The following is a 13,437-nucleotide window of genomic DNA, read 5'->3' as shown; positions in this document are numbered from 1 at the left end:
AAATAAATAAATAAATAAGGTATCCTTTCTAAGGAACTACTTTACATATAAAGCAAGACAATGGTATTAGAATATTCATTCATACATACTAAATGGGATATATGATGAAGCTAACTAAAATATATTGTTTTCACTTTTAGCAGGGATTTTCTTTGTTAGGGCAGAAACAACACTATAAACGAAAAAAAGGGCTTTACTCTCTGGGACACAATTTTGCTTGGGGATAGGATTTCTTGCCTTATTAGGATAGTCTTTCTTCTTAATGACAAAGTTTAGAATGCTTTTGTTTCTTCCGCTCTGGTAGCTCTTTGCCATTTCCTTTGAAAGTATTTTTGGCCTTATCCTTATCTAGTGGGTATTAGGGGATCTTATTTCAGGGGATATTTAATGATAGCAACTGACAGAAAGGAAATAGAATTCTAACAACACTTTAATGGGGATATAACTCTTTGGGCTTCAGCACCTGTTGTATATATTGTATACGTCTTCATTTGGAATTGTCCAATGAATTCCAACACACTGGGTGCATTTAAATGAGGGAAACTATTTACACTGTGAGCAAATGTAATTTGTTTTACTGCAAGTTACCATGAAAACTGATCATTTTGTACTCTTGTGTCACGTAATAGATTATCTTTCCTGTGGGTGTAAATGAATGAGTATATATTATGCCCTTCATTACTGAACACCACATATTTAGCCAGGGACTCTAATACTGAGGACATAGCTTAATGAATTTGTTCACAGCTATACCCCTGTGTGACCTTCTCTGAGATTAAGGAGTATGTGCCCTGTCTCCAAAGGCTTCTTCAGGTTTCTTCTTGTCTCTTCTCTTTGATTAATATTTCCTGTTCTTGTATGTCATATATGCACAATAACAGTATGCATTCATTTGTTTCTAGATTTATCTATTGAAATCTTTTGTTTGAATGCTAAAGAAGGAAAGAAAGAAAGAAACCACAATGTAAAAAAAATAAAATAAAAGGAGAGTAAAGTAGACATCATGAAAGTTCTCCAAAAATTTAAAATGCTTGATTAAAAAATAATTTGGAGAAGTTTTAATAGGTTTATATTTACAAGGCTTTAATACCTCCCTCACACACAACTACAGAGAAAAAGGATATTAAACTATAGAGTAATACTAGTTAAAAATATTTGAAATATATTAAAAGAACATAAGAATTGTAAAATACAGCACCTAAGTCAATTTTTATTTTTGATATTGAAATACTGACTTATTTACAGCTAATTTACATACTTCCCCCATAAATTCTCATATCATTTCAATGAGTCAGAAATGTACTGAAAGTAATGATTGTGCACTTGATTTTACAGATTTCTGATTAAAACTTCATCAGTGTCTTAATTTCAAAAGATCTTATCATTTAATCTCAAATTCAATAACTATTTCAATCCTATGGGCTGAAACTTTGGGATACAAAGCTTTTTTCCTGCTTCTGTTTAAAGTAATGGCTGTCCTATCTGAAAGAATTCAGGTGAGTACACTGTAAAAAACCTCTTCTTTAGAAATAGTCCAGTTGAAGTTTAATTAGCTTCTGCAGAACAATAATTACAAATCATTTCACTTCTTCTGTGAGAACAGTAAACTTTTAAATTACAGTTTATAAAAGGTCAGTAATAGCCTCCACCCAAAAAAAACTCAGACATTTCACTATGAATATAGAGGACTGGATTTGGTTAGTAGAAAATTTCTAACATGGAAACAACCTGTCCCCAGTTCTGAAATCATTTGGTTGATACAATAAACAAGCTCCTCATTAAATTTGATACTTGACTCACTCTACAATTATCAGTACAATGATCTTTGGGTCTCATGCACAGTAGACAAAATGATGGTTTTACATTCCTAGAAAATCTTCTTAGTCTCTTTGCCCCTTGTTTTCCACAAAATTGACATTTATCAGTCCATCAATCAAGATATTACGCTGTCCTCCACTGTGGGTCAGAAATTATAATCACTGCCAGAAATGACGGCGAATAAGTGTTCCATAAGTCAGTCCCCCAAAAGAAGGCAGAAATATAGCCAAGGATACAACAAACAAAGCAGATGGCAATGGTTTTTTTGTGCCCACGCCAGTCCTTACATGGCCTAATGCAACATTATCATTTCAAGCAGTCACTTGTAAAACGGACAATTATTTCTGCGTCTTCAGAAGGACGCCTAGATTGAAGTCACCTCAACAGTCTTTTAATACTGCCAAAATAATTTTGTACTGACTTCTCATCTCTAATGGCTTTTCTCATGCCCATGTCCTTACTAGAGGGTGCCACTGTCTAAACGCTAAAACAGCGTTAGGTTGACTTACTGTCATATTCACGATCTCTTTACTTTCTCTTCTTTGAATTTTATAAGCATAAAGAATCATATAGGTTTTTTAAAAAAAATTCTTATTTATTTTACAAAGAGAAAGAGAGCATGAGCACAAGTGGGGGTAGGGGTAGAAGGGGAGGGAATCCCAAGCAGACTCTGTGCCTCACTGCAGAGCCCAGGAGGGGCTTGACCTCAGGACCCTGAGAGATCAGTACAGAGTGGAAATCAAGAGTCAGATGTTCAACCGAATGGGCCATCCAGGTGCGCCAAGAATCATATAGTTCTGATGAATAACATTAACTAGCTTTCTTTTAGAACCCAAACAGAATGGTAAACATTGACTGACTTTGCTTTCTACCCAGTTGATTAGATCTCACCGAGGAATTTTTCATTTGAATTTGTGTTTATTTCAAAAGCACAGAAAATATAATCTCCCTTGCTTCGGCTAAAAATGCTGACTTCATTTCTAAGTTGTCTTACAAGGAATAGTGCTCTCTCATGTGAAATGTGTTTTGGAAGCACTTTGAATGAAGATACCATTTCTACCGTCAAGCCAGACACATGGGGAGGACTTGTGTGATTTCTTTCTGCAGCAGGACAATGCAAAGACCTAAAATATTATTGGGTATCAGTGAAGTTTTAACATTGAACTGCTACTACTGCAAAAAGGTTAGGCTTTGATAGCCAATGGATTATAGTGTTTTTTTTTATCAACAGTAAAGGAAAAATATAATTAAAATATGATTATATAATTAAAATAGGCAATAATGTATACAAGGGTGGAGCAGAGGGCGTTGTCTGCACCAGGTGCAGGTAACAAGGGAATATATTATCTGAAAGAATTTCAAATATGATAACTAAAAGTTGGTTGTTTTTTATTATCAGCTTTCCCTGGCAATTCTTTTTTTTTTTTTTTAAGATTTATTTATTTATTTATTTATTTATTTATTTATTTATTTATTTATTTATTTTTGAGAGGGAGAGAGAGAGAAGTGGGGAGGGGCTGAAGGAGAGGGAAAGAGTCCCAACCAGACTCTGAGCTGGAAGCCTGACGTGGGGCTCGATCTCATGACCCTAAGATTGCAACCTGAGATGAAACCAAGAGTCGGTCAGTTGCTTATCCCAATGAGCCACCCAGGCGCCCCTTCCCTGGCAATTCTTAATAAAGTCTGTAATAAAATACTCCCACCTCCCCCCAAAAAAACGTTTTTTTGGTTTTACTTTTAAACAATTGCTAGGGTTACTGTTGAGTTTTCATTTTATATGTGTATATATACATATAAATGTATATAAATATATATATACACACATACTTTTAAAAATATATATACATTTTAAAAAATATATATACTTTTAAACAATTGTTCATTTTGTATATATGAACATATATATGTAAACATATATACAAATATATATATACACTTTTAAACAATTGCTAGGATTACTGTTTAATTTTCGTTTTATATATATAAACATATATGTGCACATATATACACACATATATAGATATATACATATTTATGTAAACATACATATATACACGAACATATATATGTATATATCTCAATTACAGCTTTATCTATAAAATGCATTTATATATAAGTACATATTTTAATTATATGTACATATAATTTATGCATTTATATTATATTACATATTTATAGATGTTAAACATATATACATTTAAAAATATATCATTCATATATTTATTTAAATTAAATATATACATAAAATATATACTCTATATGTATGCTTATACATATATGTCTTAAGTGAGCACACTTTTATTACTTATTTTTTAATAACCATTGCATTCTATGTGGAAGTTATTTTGCAGAACTCCTACTTACAGTTGACTCCTGACACACAGTTGACATATACAGACTCAACACCACACATTTGTTTTCAAGACAAGAAGTAAGTAACATTTTGGTTTGAATTCACTCAGTTTGATTAAAGGCCTTGTCTCCGGCCTCTGTGGTATTACATATACCAGAGTTTAAATAGTAGATTGGAAATAAGCAAGGACTGCTAAGGATGAAGAAACAGAACTTGAGTCACTTCAAGTCTGTCATCTGATGTGACCACTTGGTATTTTATCTGTATTTCAAATTTAAAGCAGTGAAAGAAAGTGTGAACTTTGGGGTGTTATATATTTGTTGGGTAAGTCAAATTTTAGTTCTTATATGAATGTATTTGTTGTATTTCAGGTTGCTATTTGAACTTAAATCTACATATTGTTTTACTTACAAGACACTCAAAATCATCCTATTATTTGGTAAGGTAGTCTCCATAAATCTATGCTAGCCCTGATAGAACGGACTGTTTTCTAAAGGGGCTTGAAATGCAAGTACTCAATCATTTGACATGTCTTTAAATTATGTAAAGACACTTTTCGTCGTTGTTAATTCTATAATTTTCTAAATTACTTCTCTCTTCTGAGATATTTTTTAAATAAATTAATTTAGAAACTTAAAAATTATCTTGGACACCACAGTACACAGCTATCAAAGATGTCTGACGTATCTATAAACCTTTCCTTTTGAAATGAGTTGTCCACAAAATAATACAGAGGCTAGAGTAGCAGCTATAGGGTGCAGCTGTTAGATGCTGCAAGAGTCTACTTCGAATATGCAGACCTCAAAATTACAAATAAAAATAAACTGCAAAATCATGGCTTTAGAAAAGGAGATACATAAAATTCCAGTTCTCAGTAAAGAGTATTTGATAATAATGTATTTTTATTAATCCATTCCTTTTGTATTATATTTATCAATGCCTATTATTAAAACTTTTATATTAGAGGACTGCATTCTTGACCTCTTTATAAGTGCCTAATTCCTCTACCTAACTTTCTGATACCAATCTCTACAATCCCTTCCTAGATAGGAAACATACAAATACCCCTATGCCTACCCCCATGAGGAAGCTCTAGCTTACCACTTACTTGCAACAAATTTTCATTGCCTTCATTCCAAATCTGCTATTTCTCTGATATCCATTTAGTCTTGCTTCGTGGCTTGAATTAAGTTGATGGACTGATCTCTGTTATTTCCCTTCTACCTTGACTTTGATCTTTGCTATTGCACCTGGGAAAAACATACTCCTTAAAATTTTCACTCTCCTAAAACTGATTGCAAATTATTACTTACTCTGATCTTTGGCAACTGTTACTTCTCAGTTACTGTTTCTCTGCTCTTCATAGTCATGAAGTAACCTCCAATTTACTGAAATCAACAAATTTCTACCTAGTGTGACCAATGTGACCTTCACAATTTGTTGTTGAAACCATGATACTTGTGAGACTGAAACATTTTTTAATAAAAAATTGGTCTTATTATAGTAATATACCTAAATAATAGTTCTATTAAAACTATTTTTAAGATAAAATTCCAAGAATAATATCCTATTAAAAATTTAAAATCTGGGACAAATGATAAACTGGACAACAGATGTCACCTGAGATTATATCAGATAAAGTGGGGTAAAGCGGCTCTCTTTTCATCATTTTTCTGGGCTTATAGAAAGTAGTTTTAGATTAGTTGTGGTTAGGGACACCTGGGTGGCTCAGTCATTAAGCGTCTGCCTTCGGCTCAGGTCATGATCTCAGGGTCTTGGGATTGAGCCCCACATCAGGCTCCCTGCTCAGCAGGAAGCCTGCTTCTCCCTCTCCCACTCCCCCTGCTTGTGTTCCCTCTCTCACTGTGTCTCTCTGTCAAATAAATAAATTAAAAAAAAAATCTTTAAAATAAAAGATTAGTTGTGGTTAGTTAGATGAACTGATTATTTGAACTCTATCTTCTTTGGAAATTCACCACATAAATAACCAGTGAACACCTGGAAATTCATTTACAATGGCTTAGTGACCTTTTAAACACGTCTACAATTGTGGCTTCATTAAAGCTCTGATTTTTCCTGACATGTGCTTTGGATTATTAAAATGTATAATTTTCAAGTTCATTATTCATTCTTTCCTAGTTGTTTGGCATGTTAAAAGATGGAATTTCCATCTTCAGTATAGAAAACACCATCAAAAAAGGCTGATAAAGATAATTTCACATTGAGAAAGAACGAGTTGTTTATAAAATCTAGTATCAGGGTGCCTGGGTGGCTCAATCGGTTAAGCATCTGCCTTTGGTTCAGGTCATGATCTCAGGGTCCTGGGATCGAGTCCTGCATCAGGCTCCCTGCTCAGTGCGGAGTTTGCTTCTCCCTCTCCCTCTGCCCATCCTCCCTTCTCATGTGTTCTCTCTCTCTTAAAAATAAATAAATAAAATCTTAAAATAAATAAACAAAATATTCTAGTATCTCAAAGACAATATTGGAGAGATAAACAGATTTATCATTAGATAAGGAAGTTCAATTGAGTTAGGTTCAAGTCCATAGAGCTAAAAATACTAAATTAGAATTACTGACTAGGTGCTAATAAACAAATGATTTTTTAAAATCAAGCTTTTTATTTTTATTAAAGGCAAATGATTGTTTCTAAAATTCTTGCAAACCAAAGAAGGCAACCAAAAACCAGATAAGCTGTGTTAGCTTGAGTGTTATGTTAAACCAAGTTATGAATGATGAGCACCTGAGTAAGAAAGGAAGACAGAGAAACCAGGGAAATGCACAGACCCAGGACAATGATCTCCATCACACACCAGAGTTAAAACTTACACCCAAGAAAGCAAGTTAAGTTCTCCTGCTGTGCTGCGTTATTCCCTGAAGAAAAATGGAAAACAGTGCTTTCCCAGTTGTCCATTTTGACAGATTCCTCCAATAATAATAGCAAGTAATTTGCATGTAATCTAACCCATCTTTAAATTGGTACCCCATTCACTTTCTTAAAGGCCAACTTGTTTCTCCAAACAGATGTGACATAATTACCAGCTCCAAAGGATTGCTTCTCTATGGAGCCAACTGTATTTTTCCTTCTATCTCTTTTAGATGTTAAAATTTCCAGTGGTTTCTTGGAGAAAAGTTAATCTCATTGAGCAATTGGACAATTTCAGAAAATTGTCTCCATCCCATCTAGCAAAACAAGATATAGTTTATGGAGCATTTCACTTGATACCACCATAATGAGAAATCTGTCACTGAAAATATTTTAAAGGCTTTTATATTTATATTTGAAATGAGCACCAAACAGATGAGTAGGCTATATTTCTCTTTTCTTTCTACCCCTTTCCTCTGATAACTGGAGAAGGACATAAACATTTGATTGCTGCTTTACTCACCAATTGCATTAACTCAAAATGTCTCCGGTGGGGTAATCAAACCAGTATCCATTCCCTACATCCCAGCCAATGTTTCCCTATTAGTCACAGTGGGTTGACTTGGAGCAAGCTGCTGAGTCTCAAGAGTGCTCTCTGCTTGATCAGAAAGGAGGCAACAGATTGAAGACATGGCAATAGTCCTGGTAGAAACATCGCTGGAAGCACAGAGCGAAAAGAACGACCATTGGTCCTCCTTGAGAAAAGGCTTGATATTTCTTTGTGACAGTAAGAACATCCCCATGTCGTCTTTCTTAAGAGAAAAGCTACAAAAGAACATAACTGCCCACTTCTCAATGCCACCCTGGCAATATTAGACATTTCAGTGGTATCTTCCTATCAATATTTCTTAGGAACCGGATATTTCAGAGGGCGCGCAGGTGGTTTTATTTTGTTTTTCTGGTGACTTATGAGTTAAACTGTGTTTTTCAAGGGAGATCAGAGGAAAACATAAGAGAAACAGGAGAAGAAGGAAACAAGAAAAGAGGAAGAGGAAATTTGGGGTGCAGCTGAGTTCTATGAAATTCATGTGTAACCCAAAAACATCTTGTGGCTCAGATTACAACTAAATCAAAATTTAAAGAGTTCTACTCTTGATTGATTTTCTCAGAAAACATTTACTAGTGCTATTTGCTATGATTTTTGAGGTTTCTGGATACATGTGGGCATTGCCTGTCTCTGTCTACTTTGAAGTTAGGTGTGGCCATGTGCTTTGTTTTGACCAAGTGGATGTTACTTAAAGGGTCCTGTGTCACTTCTGGGTGGACACTTTAAAAGCCAGTACAATGATTTGTCATACGCCCTTTCCTTCTGCCACAGCAAATGGCAATGCAACAAATTGTGGCTGCCCCATCACGGGGACCTTGGAGTGAAGGTGATACGGGGCATAGCCCTTGCCCGTCTACAATGGAACTCACTGCAAGGGAGCTGGACTGAGAGATATACTTTTCCTGTTAAGCTCTGCTGTCAATACCTGATTAAAATTAGGTCTTTCATGTGAAATCGTTACGTCATTTGAGTCTTCTCCCTATCCCTGCTCCAACCAAAGAGATGTCAGAAGCATCATACTGAGTAATGTAGGAAAAATATTAAGAGAAGGGATGGAAATAGTGACAAAGCCAGTGTCGTTCTCCTCAAGCCTGTGACAACTTACAAATTAGTTGAGTGCATGACTTTCCTACACTTTTAAAACTGTATACAAGAGGCTTATTTATTTAATATTTAAATGAGGAAAATACAACTGTGATTCAAAAATTTAAAAGTAAAAACAAAGTATATGGTAAAAAGTCTCTCTCTGACTCCTGGCCCTATTAGCCAAACCCTAATCTCTGATTCCTAAGCAGTTTTTTATTATACCTATTCACGCTTCCAGAGATTTTTAGATGAATGTACAAGTAATACAAATATATAACTCTTATTTTAATGGTAGCTACTATATACACTGTCATGCTTTTAAATATTTTTTAAAGGAGACTATTTTATAAATATGTGATAATCCAATCATTGCAATTTATCAGGGAAAGGGAAAAATTAATCAATAAAACCTGATTATAAGTTTGTGAGATAAGAAATAAAGTAACTTTCTTTTCTCTCCATAACATTCATTAAGTTGTTCATGTGACTGTATAGGGTTCAATAGGAAAGAAAGGAGAAGAGACAACAGCTGATATTTTTTGAAGATTTATTCTGTGAAGTGCAGTTCATGTATATTCATGTTGCAGACAGGAGGGTGTCTGCCAAGCCTTCAGGTAAGAGAGATGTAAAAGCAGTTGGAGGGAAGAGGCAATGTCAAGGTGGCAATGATGTGGAATCCTGTGTAGGAGGAACTTCCTTGCCAGGAAGCTCAGGGAAAGGAAAGTTCATGTGCAGGGTGTCTAAGAAATAGAAGAAATAGCTACTCCAAGCAGGCACAAGCCTCTTTAGAGACCTGGTGTCATTCCAACGAGTTTGGACACATTGTATTGTTAGAGGTGTGTTGAAGGAAAGGCTTGATCAGATTGATGATTATAAAGATTGCTTCCTAGTACTCTACTACTATGGGCAGTCCTTGTGGTCCACTATCCAAGTGCCTTCCCCTTTACAAACGACTTGGATCTTCATATTAACCTCTAAGGTGGGTCCCATTCTGTCATTGTCCAGATGGTGGTCAACTCAGGAGCCAAGATGTCACAGCACATAGCTGGTCAGTGGAAAGAATACACATTCTCTCCTTCTCTCCGCCGCTGCCTATGATTGCAAAAGACAGATGACTAGCTAGGATATAGTAGAGATTAAATGACCCATGGCTTATGGATTTTCTATGACTTGGGGAAAGGAGATGGGAAAACATGAGGCACACGAATAGACTAAAATTATACTGATGTTGCAAATCTATTCTCTCTAGGAATTATCAGCAAATGCCAAATGTATTATCTGGGATTGGAGTTTTGTACAGCTATTCTACCTGCAGATTTTCTAAGAACTCTGCAAAGATGCATGCCGAACAAAATATTTCCTGCCAGGGTTACAGACTAGCACTTGGAAAATTACTTGCAATCAACAATGGACTTACTATTTACCAATCAGCAAAACTTGGGAAATTTCCTTATCTGTGTGAATGCAGTTGTTCAAAGAATAACTAGAACTTGAAAATGTTCAATGGATAAATGTACTTACGTATGAAAAAAACTGTATTTAATTAAATGCAAATCCATGTGCCAGAAAATAAATAAGCATTTTATTTCCTCCAAACAAGGACATACGTATATTAATATCTATGCAAATAATACAATAAAAAAATTTAAACTGGAAACATGTCCATCTGCCTTGTCAATTGAAAGATGTTAGAAAATTAATTTACAGAAAAATGTATGGCTATTAATACCACCTTTGTCATTGACTGTGACAGAACTGGCAAGAATAAGAAAAGCTTTAAATGTCAGAATAGTTCATGTCACATATTTTTTCTTTCTGGAATACTTTAAGAATATGCATTTTTAATAGTTATACTATCTTTAGACCCTACCCATGAAGCACTTTAAATTTTAGTTTTAAGTTTATATAACAGTGTTTTTTATGCAGTAGTCACTATATACCTTAAAAATGGAAAATAACTTTAGTTATAAAGAAGATATATAAATACATTTAACAAATGAAGCAAATTGTATTAACTATAAATTGTATTTTTTAAATTTAATTTAATTTTATTATGTTATGTTAATCACCATACATTACATCATTAGTTTTTGATGTAGTGTTCCATGATTCATTGTTTGCACATAACACCCAGTGCTCCATTCAATTATTATGGGTAAATTGTATTTTTTAATTGTTGGTTACTTGTTTTTTATTTCATTTTATTTTTTTAAAGATCTTACTTGTCCATTTGAGAGAGAGAGAGAGAGCACAAGCAGGGGAGGGCAAAGGGAGAGGGGGAGGGAGAAGCTGACTCCCCACTGCACAGGGTGCCCAACGTAGGGCTCAATCCCAGGACCCTGGGATCAAGACCTGAGCCAAAGGCAGACACTTAACTGACTGAGCCACCCAGGTGCTGCTGATTACTTGTTTTATAGAACTGAATTCCTCCTACCTTAAAAGTAAGTGCCAACCCCAGGTAAAATAAAAAGCAGGCATAATAGAAGCAAGAAAAGGAGTGTGTGGGAGGCTCAGTCGGTTAAGCGTTGGACTCTTGATTTCAGCTCAGGTCATGATCTCAGGGTTGTGAGATCAAGCCCCATGTCAACCCCTAGTGAGCCCCAAGTTGGGTTCTGCATCAGGCTCCAAGCTGGTAATGGAGCTTCCTTAAGATGCTCTCCCTCCCTCTCCCTCTAAAAAAAAAAAAAAAATCTAAAATATATGTATAGATCTTTTTTTTCCAAAAATGGTGGTATATGACACATAGTGCTTCTCTTCTTAGTATCTTTCAAAAAGGAGACTATTTGTAAATGCCTATTAAGACCTTAAAATTGCACACTGCAAAGCAGAAGCCACTCTCAAAGCCCCAGTTTTCTCCTCTGTAAAACCAGGAAAGCAACAGCTTCCGGGACTGTAGAATGTCTATGGCGTGGGAGTTGAAAGCTCTCTCCTGTTGTGATCACTCACCTCCTGATTGGAATGGCTGTGACCTTGCCTCAGTAACCTCAGAACTGCCTTGGCCTAGTGCTCTCTTTAGTCTTGGACAGTCACTGAACTCATCTCCTAACTAAGACTTCCACTCCAAGAGCCCTTCATTTATTTGTAAGGCCCTTTCCAACTTGGAAACTGTTTGATTCTGGGACTCACATATTAATCTAGCCTTTAAAAAAAAAATTAGGGTTAACTCTCCTCCACTGGAGAGTTACGCAGCAGGCCAGAATCATGGCATGAGGATGTTTCCTACGATCTATTGCATGGAATTTATCACAGATTGATATTTCCCTTAATCCAACCTGAAAATCTAGTAAGCTCAGGATTGCTGTCCGGTGGCTTAGGGTGGAAAGACTTCTCTCCAGGGTAGCCAACAAGAAGTGGGGCAGAGTTCAGCATGCCCTCATAGGAAGACACACTGGAGAGGACCTGTATCCAGCCTACTGCTTCCAACGCAGAGGGTCTTAGCATTTTCAATAGGCACACACCGAGTGCCCGCCATGCAGCAGGGTGATAGGCACCTGAGGAATGCTGGTGTGCAAGATGCTGTCCAACAGAGTCTCCCTCATTCTGGCCTGACCATGGAGGAGGGAGTTACCAAGCACAGAAGTGAAGAAATGAATTTGGAGTTAGAAATTGTGCCAAGTAGTTTTGGTTTGGCCGACGTTGCTCTTTGTTGTTGAGAAGGCATTATCTGTCCCAGGCCGGGAATGGAACACACCTCTATCTGGTTGGTCCATGCTATCACCCCAGGTTCTCTGGTGTCAGTGTGAGGAGAAGGGAGGGTGACTGGGGATCAGTCTCAGGTGTACCAAAGGGAGTGTCTGGATGTGAACCGTCAAGATTTCTCAGAAATCTTTAAAAAGAGAATATACATTGTGGATGAAGGGCCAGGGCCTGAACTTAGGGCAAGAAACAGAAAGGAAACCCTTCTTTCAGGCTACATGAGGAAACAGTGGTGCATTTTATTTCTATTTAATAACGCCAATGCAAATATAAAACAAATAAGAACAGGAATACCAACAGCCAAAATTTTGGGAATGCTTGTGATGCTCCAGGCACTGCTGTGAACTCTTTCAGGTATGATCTCATTTAAACCTACTAGCAAGTTAGGAATTGCTTCATGAATTCCATGTTACAGAGGAGGAAACTAAGTCTACTGAAAGTTGACTCACTTGCCTAAGACTGTGAAGAGTGACTCCAAGACTTGGATTCAGCTGATGACATCTGAGCATCAGCTTGTCATCACTCATAAGGGATGTATGATAAAGATGAAGACCAAAGATCTGGTAAAAGTATACTTTCCTAAACTGCAGAAAAAGCAATGCTTGTAGACTGAATCATTTGTGCCCAAAGTAACCTCTCAGGGATGACTTCTGTGATTCTTCTCATTCTGTGATTCCTACCATCATTACTCACACCACACAGGATCTTGCTAAGCTTTAGATCATAGAAATGTTGTCAGAATTTTAAGCACAACTGGTTTCTCATGTGTCTTAAGTACCTCTATAATTCTAGATACAAGAAGAGCATATAGAATCCTAACCAAAAAAAATTTGTTGTATTGGCCATAAAATATTTGAATTCTCAAGAGAACAATTTATATGGTAAGAAAGAGAATTTAAAGGCATCTAAAATATTGTGTACTTCCTTAGACTTTGCTCCTTTCTCTAGCTTCTTTATACCTCATGGGCTGATTTTATAGATGTTTCCAAACAAAACGACCTTTTCCTAAATTAA

At 35.9% G+C, this 13,437-nt stretch overlaps 1 protein-coding gene across 1 annotated transcript in view; it reads right to left on the bottom strand.

The window, feature by feature from the left end:
- Window positions 1-13,437, bottom strand: part of PLCB1 (phospholipase C beta 1) — a 567,798-nt gene that overhangs the window by 235,723 nt on the left and 318,638 nt on the right. The gene's annotated exons all lie outside the window — the stretch shown is intronic.

Source organism: Leptonychotes weddellii, chromosome 10 (assembly GCF_054177405.1).
Source record: "Leptonychotes weddellii isolate Sample4059 chromosome 10, ASM5417740v2, whole genome shotgun sequence".
Taxonomy (NCBI): domain Eukaryota; kingdom Metazoa; phylum Chordata; class Mammalia; order Carnivora; family Phocidae; genus Leptonychotes; species Leptonychotes weddellii.
The sequence above is the reverse complement of the archived record's forward strand: the minus strand, read 5'-3'. Positions and strand labels throughout refer to the sequence as shown.